This window comes from Rattus norvegicus, chromosome 8 (assembly GCF_036323735.1).
Source record: "Rattus norvegicus strain BN/NHsdMcwi chromosome 8, GRCr8, whole genome shotgun sequence".
NCBI classification, from domain to species: Eukaryota; Metazoa; Chordata; class Mammalia; order Rodentia; family Muridae; genus Rattus; species Rattus norvegicus.
In genome coordinates, this window is record NC_086026.1 from 86410774 (window position 1) to 86422259 (window position 11486).

The window sequence follows — 11486 nt, forward strand, 5'->3', positions numbered from 1 at the left end:
ACACATAAGAATCAAATTCTCTAAGGAAGCTCTATTCACAAATATAGCTTAGGAGGACTTAAGCGTGCTTATAGGGCCTCTCCCTACCTCCTTTAGGAACCACTTTTCTATTCAATAATTTCATGAAACAGACAGTTTCAGATTACATTTGGATATGAGATCATGGGATATTTGATTATGCCTGTCATCCGTGTTCATCTCTGTTGTGCATGACAACCAGAAATTTATAATAAATAGCATTCTACTATGGATATCTACCTCAGTTTTTAACTTTTTTCCAACCACCCATTAATAGATGCAGACTGATTTTATATCTTGGCTGCTGTGAAGCCTATGGGGTTGCTGATGTCTTGCTCCCTAATACACTAATTGCATTCAATGGTGGAGTTGGAGAGCCGTCTGATAGCTTACATTTTCATGGATCCACCATGCTTGTTTCGATGTGATGATTCTAATTTTTATTCACACTGTTTTTATATGAGCCTTGGTAGCATTTGTCACAAGCGTTTAGCATGATTCATTGTCCTTTTCTAATTCTTTGGAACAGTAATTAACCTCAGTTCTCACCAGAGCTTAACAAGAACACGTGGGATGTGGGTTTTTTTACTCATTATAGACACTGCACTGTTTCAGGTTCAAATGCTATGAATACAGTGACATTACCTTTTAGGATTTAAAAACAAAAACAAAACCTTTGTATTGGTTCTTTGTCAATTTCATACCATGCACCCCAATCCCAATCGTCTCCCTATCCCCTCCTCATATTTGCCCTATTCCATTACAATGTTCTCCCAAAAAGGAAGAAAAAAAATCTCTGTGTGGAAACTGTAGTGGGTCCCACAGTATACTCATTTGTCTACACTTCTTTGCTTGCAAATGTTCATTCCAATGACTCCTTAGTCTGGTAGGAGGCCTCTAGCTTTTGCTACCTATCAGTACTCAACCTTTCTAGGACTTGTCTCAGTATCCTGTAGTTGCCCTGTGTCATGAAGATTTTGTAGCTTAGATCTGTGGAACCAGCACCTTCATGCCTTCCAGTAGTTCATCGATGGAGTAGATGCTGAGGTAGATAAATTCAAAGCCCTGAATCTGGGCCCAAGAGGTATCTGAACTGGCCAGCCTGCTGGATCTCCTGCTGTCATGCTCTGGTGGCCAGTTCACTAGCAACCCCTCAAATCAGGGCCACCTCTACCCTGCTGCCCAGCTGAGGTGCAGGACCTGCTTTCCTGAGTGTTTCAGGTGGTGAGGAACTGGCCAGTTCTCCCACTCTCATGACATCGGAGCCAGCGTTCCCATATGACATAACTGGCAATGGAGAAGGGAGGGGAAGATGCTGTTTCTCCCTCCTCAGAGCCACTACCCACCAGTCAAGAGGCCCTCATGCCCTCTGGGCTGGGTCACTTGCAACCCCTATGTCCAAGGCTGGTTCTACTGTGCTGCCCAGTGTGGTGAAGGATTCCCTGAATGCTGTAGCAGGTGAGGGACAGGGACAGCTCTCCTACTCTGATGACCTCAGGACTAGCTCTTCTGTCTGCCATTCATGGCATAGGTTGACAGGGGGCATCCCTTCCTCAACTGTGTCATCACATGGCAGACAAATGGCAGGGCCAGTTCTCTCGGACTCATATCCCTAGGGTTGGCTCACCTGCCAAAGTGTGGGGCCAAAAATCGAGAGTTTATTGCAGTTGTCTAGGAGTGGAGTCATCTCTTCTGCTTGTACACTCCCAGGGACAGTTCTCCCAGGATTCCTAGGTGTGGGAGGGGACAGTTCTGCATAGCCACTATCCATTGTCATGTCTCTGGGTGACAGCGCAGACCAGGTAACAGACCCCTGTTGCTGTGAGCTATGTGGTCCCAGGTGGCAGCATAGACCAGAATGCCACCGTGATCACAGATGGGAATCATGAGCTACTCACATCAGGCTGTTTTCACTACTCTTGAGTCTCCAGTTTTACCTCTCTTCATTGAGTCCATGTCTTTTGTTTCTCTTTCATTTCTCCACCATTTACTTGCTAGTCTTGGTGGCATCCTGCTTCTCTGAGTGTCTGAGGGTCATCTCAGAGTGGTCTCAGGAGTGCTATGCCCTATTTGTACATTTTGGTGCTGGGCAGGGCTCCTCTTTGGCATGATCTGCCCTCTAGGCCTGTGTAACACTAGACTGGTGGTCACTTCAGGGTTGCTCCCTATTTGGGGCTCCATGGTGCCAGTCAGGTGGTCAACTTGGGCTCAATCCTTGCCTGACATATCCCAGTGGCTCATTGTGAGATGCATCTGTCTAAGACTCTGGTTCCAGGCAGGAGTTCTTCAAGTCTCTGGCTTGCTCCCCATCCTGGGAGCCTATCTGGGCTTGCCTGACACTGTACTGGTGGTCATCTCAGGATATCTCCCTGTCCTAGCACTCTGGTACTGGACTAGTGATCATCTCAGGCTAGCTTTTCCCAGGGAATGTTAGGCTACTAAACACTCAGATGTTTACATGTCAGAATGCTAAGCATAGACGTAGCCTCTCCTTCTTGCCACCTATTGATGTCCATGTGACCCAGCAGTCACATCTGCACTGTCTCTAGGGGCAGGTACCTTTCAGTTTCTTGGATTCCTCAATTTCGTTTAATTCAAACTATTTTTAGATGATACATAAAACATTAACTATTATACATGTTCAAGGGGAATTTTGTGATGCTCTGACAGTTTTAGGGTTGTCTAATTTTTAAATCTCACTAAACATTCCTATATTATAATTTAACATTTCTTTGTAATGAAACATTCTAATCATATTTTCCAACTTTTTACAGAACACTATCAATATCTTTAATGACCTTATTGTAACTGCAGTGATTTCAATGTTTTATTATCATTTTGTTTACCCATTATAAAATTGGTTAATGTGCTAGACAAATATTAGGGTTTTCACAATGAAATTGTAATTTATAAGTGCAGTGGTCAAGGTAATAAATCTTTCTCCTACAGACTGTGTGCAGTGACTAATGGGAATGGTCCTTCCATCCTCAACAGGTTATGCCTTCAGCTGTATTGTTTCTACAGCTATATTCTGTCAATAGTCTAGATCGTTTTTACTCTTTTATGGAAAAAGGTATACTCTTAGCGGGTTGACTTTATGCATGCGTGTGTGCGTACATGCGTGTGTGTGTGTGTGTGTGTGTGTGTGTGTGTGTGTGTGTGTGTGTATTTAGGCTTGTGGATGACATTGTTAATTTTCTTTTGTTTTTATACAGTATGCTACAGCCACCTCATATGATAGGTCTCTTAGTCTTACCTCTGTTATGTAACTATAATTTTGTATTCTCTGTGTATACCTACTGCCCTTAGAAACCATCATTCTATTGTCTTTCATTATCCGTGGTTTTTAAATGCCACATACAAATAAAATAATATGGTATTTACCACTCCTTCAACAATAAATACTCTTCAGAATCATGACATTTCTTTATTCAACTTAATCATTAACCTACTGATAACTGCTTTCTGTAATAGCCAAGTGAAATAATTATATTCACAAAAGGGCTTTGGGAATTTTCAAACCACTTGCCAAGATGTTTTCATTCACCTGCACGGTGTTCATTCAGCTATAGAATTGGTTTTCTGGAAGCAGAACTGTGTCCCTGAGACTCCTAGTTTATCAGCACACACACATGTCCTCATGTCCTCTGTATACTTGTTGACCACAAATAGAAATCTGAAGAGTTGACAAGAGTCACCACAACTTTTATTTTTGAGAAAATTTCCCAATTGAATGATTAACACTGGATTTAGTTTTTAAATTAACATAATGTTTTGCTTACAATATTACTTATAAACAATGTCAGGCTATTTTGTAGTTAAAGCATAAATAGTTACAAATTTTGAACGTTGTCTATTTCTTTTAGGTCTATTTCAGGTCTTCAATTACTTTAGTGATAGGACTTTGTTATTTACTTTTAGTATCAAAGTTATTAACATTTCTTTAGATGATGTCAGTAAAAATTACAAACTCTTTTCCTTTTCTTCTTGTTTTTCCTTCTTTTCTTTTAATTTTTGTTAGGAATGAAACCTGGAATTTCATCTGGTTAGGTTAACCACTTTGCATCTGTGTTACATTCTCAACATACTGGAAACATATCATATGAAGCATCTTGGCACTGATTTGTATGAGTATATTGCTATTGGTGAGTTTTAGGGTAATAAAAAACTCAATAAAATAACTCAATTAATAAAATAAGATAATTCTTACATAATGAAGGTAGAATGTATCATAAAATAAATTGTTCATATTTGCAAATAAAAATAAAAAGACACTAAATATTAGGCCTATCAGGATTTTTTTGGACTTTCATTTCAAACGCATTTTCTGGAAATAACAATGTTAGTAGACCTGGCTATCATTTATTTACTCCTGAGATATCAAAATGCTAATCCCAAGCACAGGACTCAGTGGTGGGGTATAAGTAAAAACACTGTTCAAACCCAGTTTCTATTTCTCTGCGTTGGTCCCTCTGTGGAAGGCATCATATTTGAGTTATCTGACCTTGAGATTATTTTTCTATATTATATGGGAAAGGGCTATTGAACTTATTTTCAACAGAGAAGACTAGCAATAATTGAATAATGAGTTCATTGGCCTCAAAATCCACTCTACACCTAAGTAAGGTTGACTTCCTTCCATACTGCTTGTCACATAAGGAAGTAGTAGATTTATAACACTGGTGGTCATGGTTCTCGCACCACACCCTGTGTACCTTTGACCAAGAAATCTCCTGCTTCAGACAAGGGTAACATCCGAAAGATTATTACCTACTTCAAGGACAGTAATAAGTCAAAATTTGAATGGCAATTTAAGGTTTGGCACAGTTGATATCATTTCAGTCACCCTAGGTAGAGTTGGTGTCACTGAACTCAGTACAAATTTAGAAAATGTGGCCTTTATGGAAATAAGGGAATCTTTTTGCCCAGGCCAAATAGGTGCTTGGTGGAAATGTCGATGTTCATGACTGGTGACTATAGCTCTATGTTCTTTCTAGTACAGCAAGCTATGTCATAATTTAAGAGGTGATACACCCAGCAGGGATTATTTATATGTTTTGATCAGACTATTCAAATGGTTTCTATTAATAATTCCTTTTTTGTGCTTTAATTGATATAACTTAATTATTAAGTTTTTTATGCAGATTGATTGTAGTGATTTGTACTGATGATTCTTTGCTACTCACCAGTATTTTTCAGTTGCCTTAGTTTGCTTTTATTTACCTCTAATTAGGTTGATATTAGCAATGAAGGAATTATCTAGAGGATAGTGCCAAATCTTTTTCACTACATAGTCAATAGTATTGACGATGATTCAAAATCTACTTGGTATCCAAAGCTGCGACTTAATTTTGTCACCCATACCTTATTTCAATAACACAGATTTGATGTTACCTATTAATTTGTAATCTCAGAATAACATTGTTGCAGTCAGGGATGAATAGTATGTGCTGTACAAGCCATTTGCAATGATTATCTATGCTAAATCAATTCTTTTATACTGCAGCTTTTAAAAGAAGCATCGAGCTATATATTTATTTAAAACTATGCAATGCCATCTTATTTGCATTATTTATTACTGTCATATATTTTTATTTTAATGGTGATGTTTTAATTTAAAATGTTCATTTTTTTTTCTTCACATCAAATGAAGTCATCTTGAGTCTTTAAATCTCCTTTGTTCTGCTGTGGGATATTCTGAATACCAACATTGTTTTCTGAAATGTTGGGATAGAAACCTGAATGGACCCATGTCATCCACGTAACAGACAGGACCTTGATGATTTGCCTTCACTCATTAAATAATTAAATGCATGAAATCACAGATAGAATATTTTATTTGTTTTATTATTGTTGTATTGTTGATTTTGAAAAGAGAAATTTCACTGAATTTAGAATAAAAATGGGAAAAGTACTGAGTCAATTAACATGACAAGAATACTTTACAGAATGAATAGAACATTCTGCAGTGTTGACTCAAAAAAGCACAATAATGGTATCGTAACTGAGATTAAGAGATTATTAAGATATATTCTGGACAGTGGTAGCAAATGCCTTTAATCCCAGCACTTGGAGGGCAGCAGTCTGGACAGCATGCTGTCAGCAGTTGAGGTAAAGGCAGTTTTTTTTCCCCATTAACAGTCTTTGCCACAATTGAGGCAGACTCCATGTGGAGGTTCTTTGGTGCCCATCATTTTCTTTGAAGCAGACTGGGTTCTGCCAGGAGCTGATGTGTCTTTGTCAGAAAAGCCTTTTGTCATTAAAACATCATAAATGCCATATTCTGCCAATCTATGTAGGGTTCGAAGACCACATATTTAAAGTCTATCTGAATAGACAAACATTGCTTGTTTCTAGCTATTTATTTTCTGTTTAACTTTGAAACCATATCTAGGAGGCTAAATAAAGCTTACTTTTGCAATTAACTAGTACCTAACATGACTACAAATTTAATTTTTTAGGTGACTAACTATTAACTTAGATTTCTTACTTATCTTTTTTTTTTTTTTTTTTTTGGTTCTTTTTTTCGGAGCTAGGGACCGAACCCAGGGCCTTGTGCTTCCTAGGTAAGCGCTCTACCACTGAGCTAAATCCCCAGCCCCGATTTCTTACTTATCTTAAAAGATTACAATAACAGCTTTCTGCAGGCAGACTAGAACTTTACATCAAATTTTAAAATGAGTTGCATCTATATAATCCATTAAACAAGAGTTAAAACATAAATACAGTGTGTTGTAGCAAATAAAACCTTACATTTCCATCAATATACAATAATACATACCAATATAAAATATGTGAGACTTGTTGCTTTCTTATTCTAAAAGGAGATAGAATAACCCACCTTTCTTTTTTCTACTACAAGGAGATACAACAACCTATCCTGTTTTGTTCTTATATCACTACTGTCCCTGAAAGCAAAGGAATATAAACCCCAGTGGCTATTTTGTAACATTGAATTTTTGAGAATAGAACAAGAGGTTTGTTTGTCTGTGCATCTGAAAACCTTTCTTTTCTGGAGGAGAACCCTTGTTCCCTTCTAAGCACCTAAGTACCCTATTTCACACAGTTACTGTACCAGCCATTTTGAGCTCTGAGTCTTTTAGTAGCTTGGTCACAATTTCTTTGTAAATGGCCGGATTCACTGCAATTAAATGACCAGGTATTTTGATATCTGAGACCTCTAGCTATAGCTTGTCTTGTGATATTGGCATGATTACTCATGAGAGACAATATCAGTTATATCCACTTGTCCGTTGGCGATGTTCATGCCTTTAATGGTCTTCTTCAAGGTTCCCTTTAAGAAAGCTCATCGCTGTCTAGAAAACAGAGTGGTGAAGGGGGCAGAGGGAAGGACCTGTGTGGGAAAAGTGACGAGGAGGGGAAGAAGGGACAAGGGGAACATGATCAGGTATTGGGGAGGAGGAAACAGGACTGAAGCCATGAGGGTCAGCAGAAAGAATGGAAACAGGCAACCTCAGGAGGTAGAAGATGGGGGCACCTTCTAGAATGTACCAGAGACCTGGGAGGTAAGACTCTCAGGACTCAAGAGAGGGACCTTAGATGAAAAGCCCTACAGTGGGAAGAAGGTCCACTTCCAGTAGAAAGACAGAGCATCCAGTGGAGGGATGGAGTTGCCATCCCACAGTCAAAAACTCTGACCCAAAATTGTTCCTGTCTGAAAGAATTGCAAGAAAAAAAAATGGAGAAGAACCTGAGGAAAAGGAGGTCCAGTGACAAGCTCAACATGTGATCTATCTCAGGGGATCTCAGCTAACACTGACACTGACGCTGATACTAACACTAACGCTAACACTAACACTAACACTAACACTAACACTAACACTAACACTAACACTAACACTATTACTGATGCTATGGTGTGCTTACAAAAGAGGGGCCAATCATGACTGTCCTCTGAAAGACCCAACAAGCAGCTGAAAGAGTCAGATACAAATATTTACACCTAACCAATGGACAGAAGCCGGTGACCCCTGTGGTTGAATTAGGGAAAAGCTCGGGGAAGCTGAGGAAGAGGGCAACCCTGTAGGAGGACCAGCAGTCTCAATTAACCTGGGCCCCTGGGATCTCTCAGTCACTAAGCCACCAAACAGGCAGCATAAACCAGCTAATATGAGTCCCCCAACACATAAACAGCAGAGGACTGCGAGGTCTGGACTCAGCCAGAGCTAACCCTCAAATAACTTGGGGCTCCAGGGAATGGGGAGACCTGGTGGGTTAGGGATGGGATAGGAACATTCTCTTGGAGACGGAAGTGGGGGGTGGTGTGGGATGTGGAATAATCAGAGGGTGGACCAGGAAGGGGGAGAGACTCTGGACTGTAAAAAAAATTAAACAATAAGAATAATATTAATAATAATAAATATTTTTCTCACATAATTTATCCTGAGTATGGGTTCCTCTCTCACTTCCTCCCTACCTTCCTTCCCAGCTGGATGCACTCCTTGTGCCTCTTTAGAAAACAAACCGGCTTCTAAGTGATGATAATAAAGACTAATAGAATGACATAAGATAAAACAAAAACTAACATCAGAATTAGACAGAAAAACAAACACCAAAGAAACCCCAAGACAACAACAAAAACCAACAATCAAACAAACAAAAAACCAAACAGAAGAAAAATAGTCCAAGAGCAGGCAAACAAAGCAGCTGCACCACTCACAGCCATGCTCAGGAATCCCATGAAGATTCTAAACTGGAAGCCAGAATATACACTTGGGGGACCTGGTGCACAGCAGTCCCCCTGGTGCACAGCAGTGCAGGCCCTGTGCCTGCTGCCTCAGTCTCTGCGAGTTCATGTGAGCTTTACTCATTTGCTCTGGAGGCCTTGCTTCTTCCTCCTTTCTGGCTCACACACTCTTTCTGCCTCCTCTTCCACAAGGTTCCCTGAGCCCTGACTGGAGGCATTTAATGGAGACAATCCAATTGAGCCTGAAGTACAATCATTCTGTATAAAGACGCTCCCATTCACAAAGCTTCAAACATCACAGAATTAAAGTCAACATACGAGGGAATGAACTGTGGTCTTTGAGCTGATATATAGCATTGACCCTAGTACATGTCATTCTCTCTGAGAGGGGTAGATAAAATTGTCACTATTTCAGAGTTCATTAAGAGGGAATAAGACGGGTCTTCCTGGTTGCTGCCGCTGCAGAGAGCCCCTGGGCAGCACCCCACGAGCAAACCTGAGCCTCGGGACCACAGGTAAGACCAAATTTTCTGCTGCAAGAAAGCTGCCTGGTGAGCTTGGGACACACGGAAGCAGAATTTCTCTAGGACCGGGCACGTTCTGTGTTTACCGGAAGTCCCACACCCGCGGATCCCGGCCCGCAGCAGCTCTCTGCTCCCAGACCCTGTGAGAGAGAGACCCAACCGCCTGGTCAGGTGGGCACTCCTGAGGCTGCAGAGCAAAAGAGACCACCAACACTGCTCACCCCTGCCCACATCCCTGGCCCAAGAGGAAACTGTATAAGGCCTCTGGGCTCCCGTGGGGGAGGGCCCAGGAGCGGCAGGACCCCTGCCAGAGACACCGCCGGACCCTGAAGGAAACAGACCGGATAAACAGTTCTCTGCACCCAAATCCCGTGGGAGGGAGAGCTAAACCTTCAGAGAGGCAGACAAGCCTGGGAAACCAGAAGAGACTGCTCCCTGCACACACATCTCGGATGCCAGAGGAAAAAGCCAAAGACCATCTGGAACCCTGGTGCACTGAAGCTCCCGGAAGGGGCGGCACAGGTCTTCCTGGTGGCTGCCGCTGCAGAGAGCCCCTGGGCAGCACCCCACGAGCAAACCTGAGCCTCGGGACGACAGGTAAGACCAAATTTTCTGCTGCAAGAAAGCTGCCTGGTGAACTCAAGACACAGGCCCACAGGAACAGCTGAAGACCTGTAGAGAGGAAAAACTACACGCCCGAAAGCAGAACACTCTGTCCCCATAACTGACTGAAAGAGAGGAAAACAGGTCTACAGCACTCCTGACACACAGGCTTATAGGACAGTCTAGCCACTGTCAGAAATAGCAGAACAAAGTAACACTAGAGATAATCTGATGGCGAGAGGCAAGCGCAGGAACCCAAGCAACAGAAACCAAGACTACATGCCATCATCGGAGCCCAATTCTCCCACCAAAACAAACATGGAATATCCAAACACACCAGAAAAGCAAGATCTAGTTTCAAAATCATATTTGATCATGATGCTGGAGGACTTCAAGAAAGACATGAACACACTTAGGGAAGCACAGGAAAACATTAATAAACAAGTAAAAGCCTACAGAGAGGAATCGCAAAAATCCCTGAAAGAATTCCAGGAAAACACAATCAAACAGTTGAAGGAATTAAAAATGGAAATAGAAGCAATCAAGAAAGAACACATGGAAACAACCCTGGATATAGAAAACCAAAAGAAGAGACAAGGAGCTGTAGATACAAGCTTCACCAACAGAATACAAGAGATGGAAGAGAGAATCTCAGGAGCAGAAGATTCCATAGAAATCATTGACTCAACTGTCAAAGATAATGTAAAGCGGAAAAAGCTACTGGTCCAAAACATACAGGAAATCCAGGACTCAATGAGAAGATCAAACCTAAGGATAATAGGTATAGAAGAGAGTGAAGACTCCCAGCTCAAAGGACCAGTAAATATCTTCAACAAAATCATAGAAGAAAACTTCCCTAACCTAAAAAAAGAGATACCAATAGACATACAAGAAGCCTACAGAACTCCAAATAGATTGGACCAGAAAAGAAACACCTCCCGTCACATAATTGTCAAAACACCAAACGCACAAAATAAAGAAAGAATATTAAAAGCAGTAAGGGAAAAAGGTCAAGTAACATATAAAGGCAGACCTATCAGAATCACACCAGACTTCTCGCCAGAAACTATGAAGGCCAGAAGATCCTGGACTGATGTCATACAGACCCTAAGAGAACACAAATGCCAGCCCAGGTTACTGTATCCAGCAAAACTCTCAATTAACATTGATGGAGAAACCAAGATATTCCATGACAAAACCAAATTTACACAATATCTTTCTACAAATCCAGCACTACAAAGGATAATAAATGGTAAAGCCCAACATAAGGAGGCAAGCTATACCCTAGAAGAAGCAAGAAACTAATCGTCTTGGCAACAAAACAAAGAGAATGAAAGCACACAAACATAACCTCACATCCAAATATGAATATAACGGGAAGCAATAATCACTATTCCTTAATATCTCTCAATATCAATGGCCTCAACTCCCCAATAAAAAGACATAGATTAACAAACTGGATACGCAACGAGGACCCTGCATTTTGCTGCCTACAGGAAACACACCTCAGAGACAAAGACAGACACTACCTCAGAGTGAAAGGCTGGAAAACAACTTTCCAAGCAAATGGTCAGAAGAAGCAAGCTGGAGTAGCCATTCTAATATCAAATAAAATCAATTTCCAACTAAAATTC

At 40.9% G+C, this 11486-nt stretch overlaps 1 non-coding gene across 1 annotated transcript; it reads right to left on the reverse strand.

Annotated features, from left to right (window-relative positions):
- Positions 1 to 2444: 2444 nt before the first annotated feature.
- Positions 2445 to 2574, reverse strand: LOC120094498 (small nucleolar RNA SNORA17). The gene has a single exon (XR_005488804.1). It is a non-coding gene; the product is annotated as a small nucleolar RNA SNORA17 (small nucleolar RNA).
- Positions 2575 to 11486: the final 8912 nt, after the last annotated feature.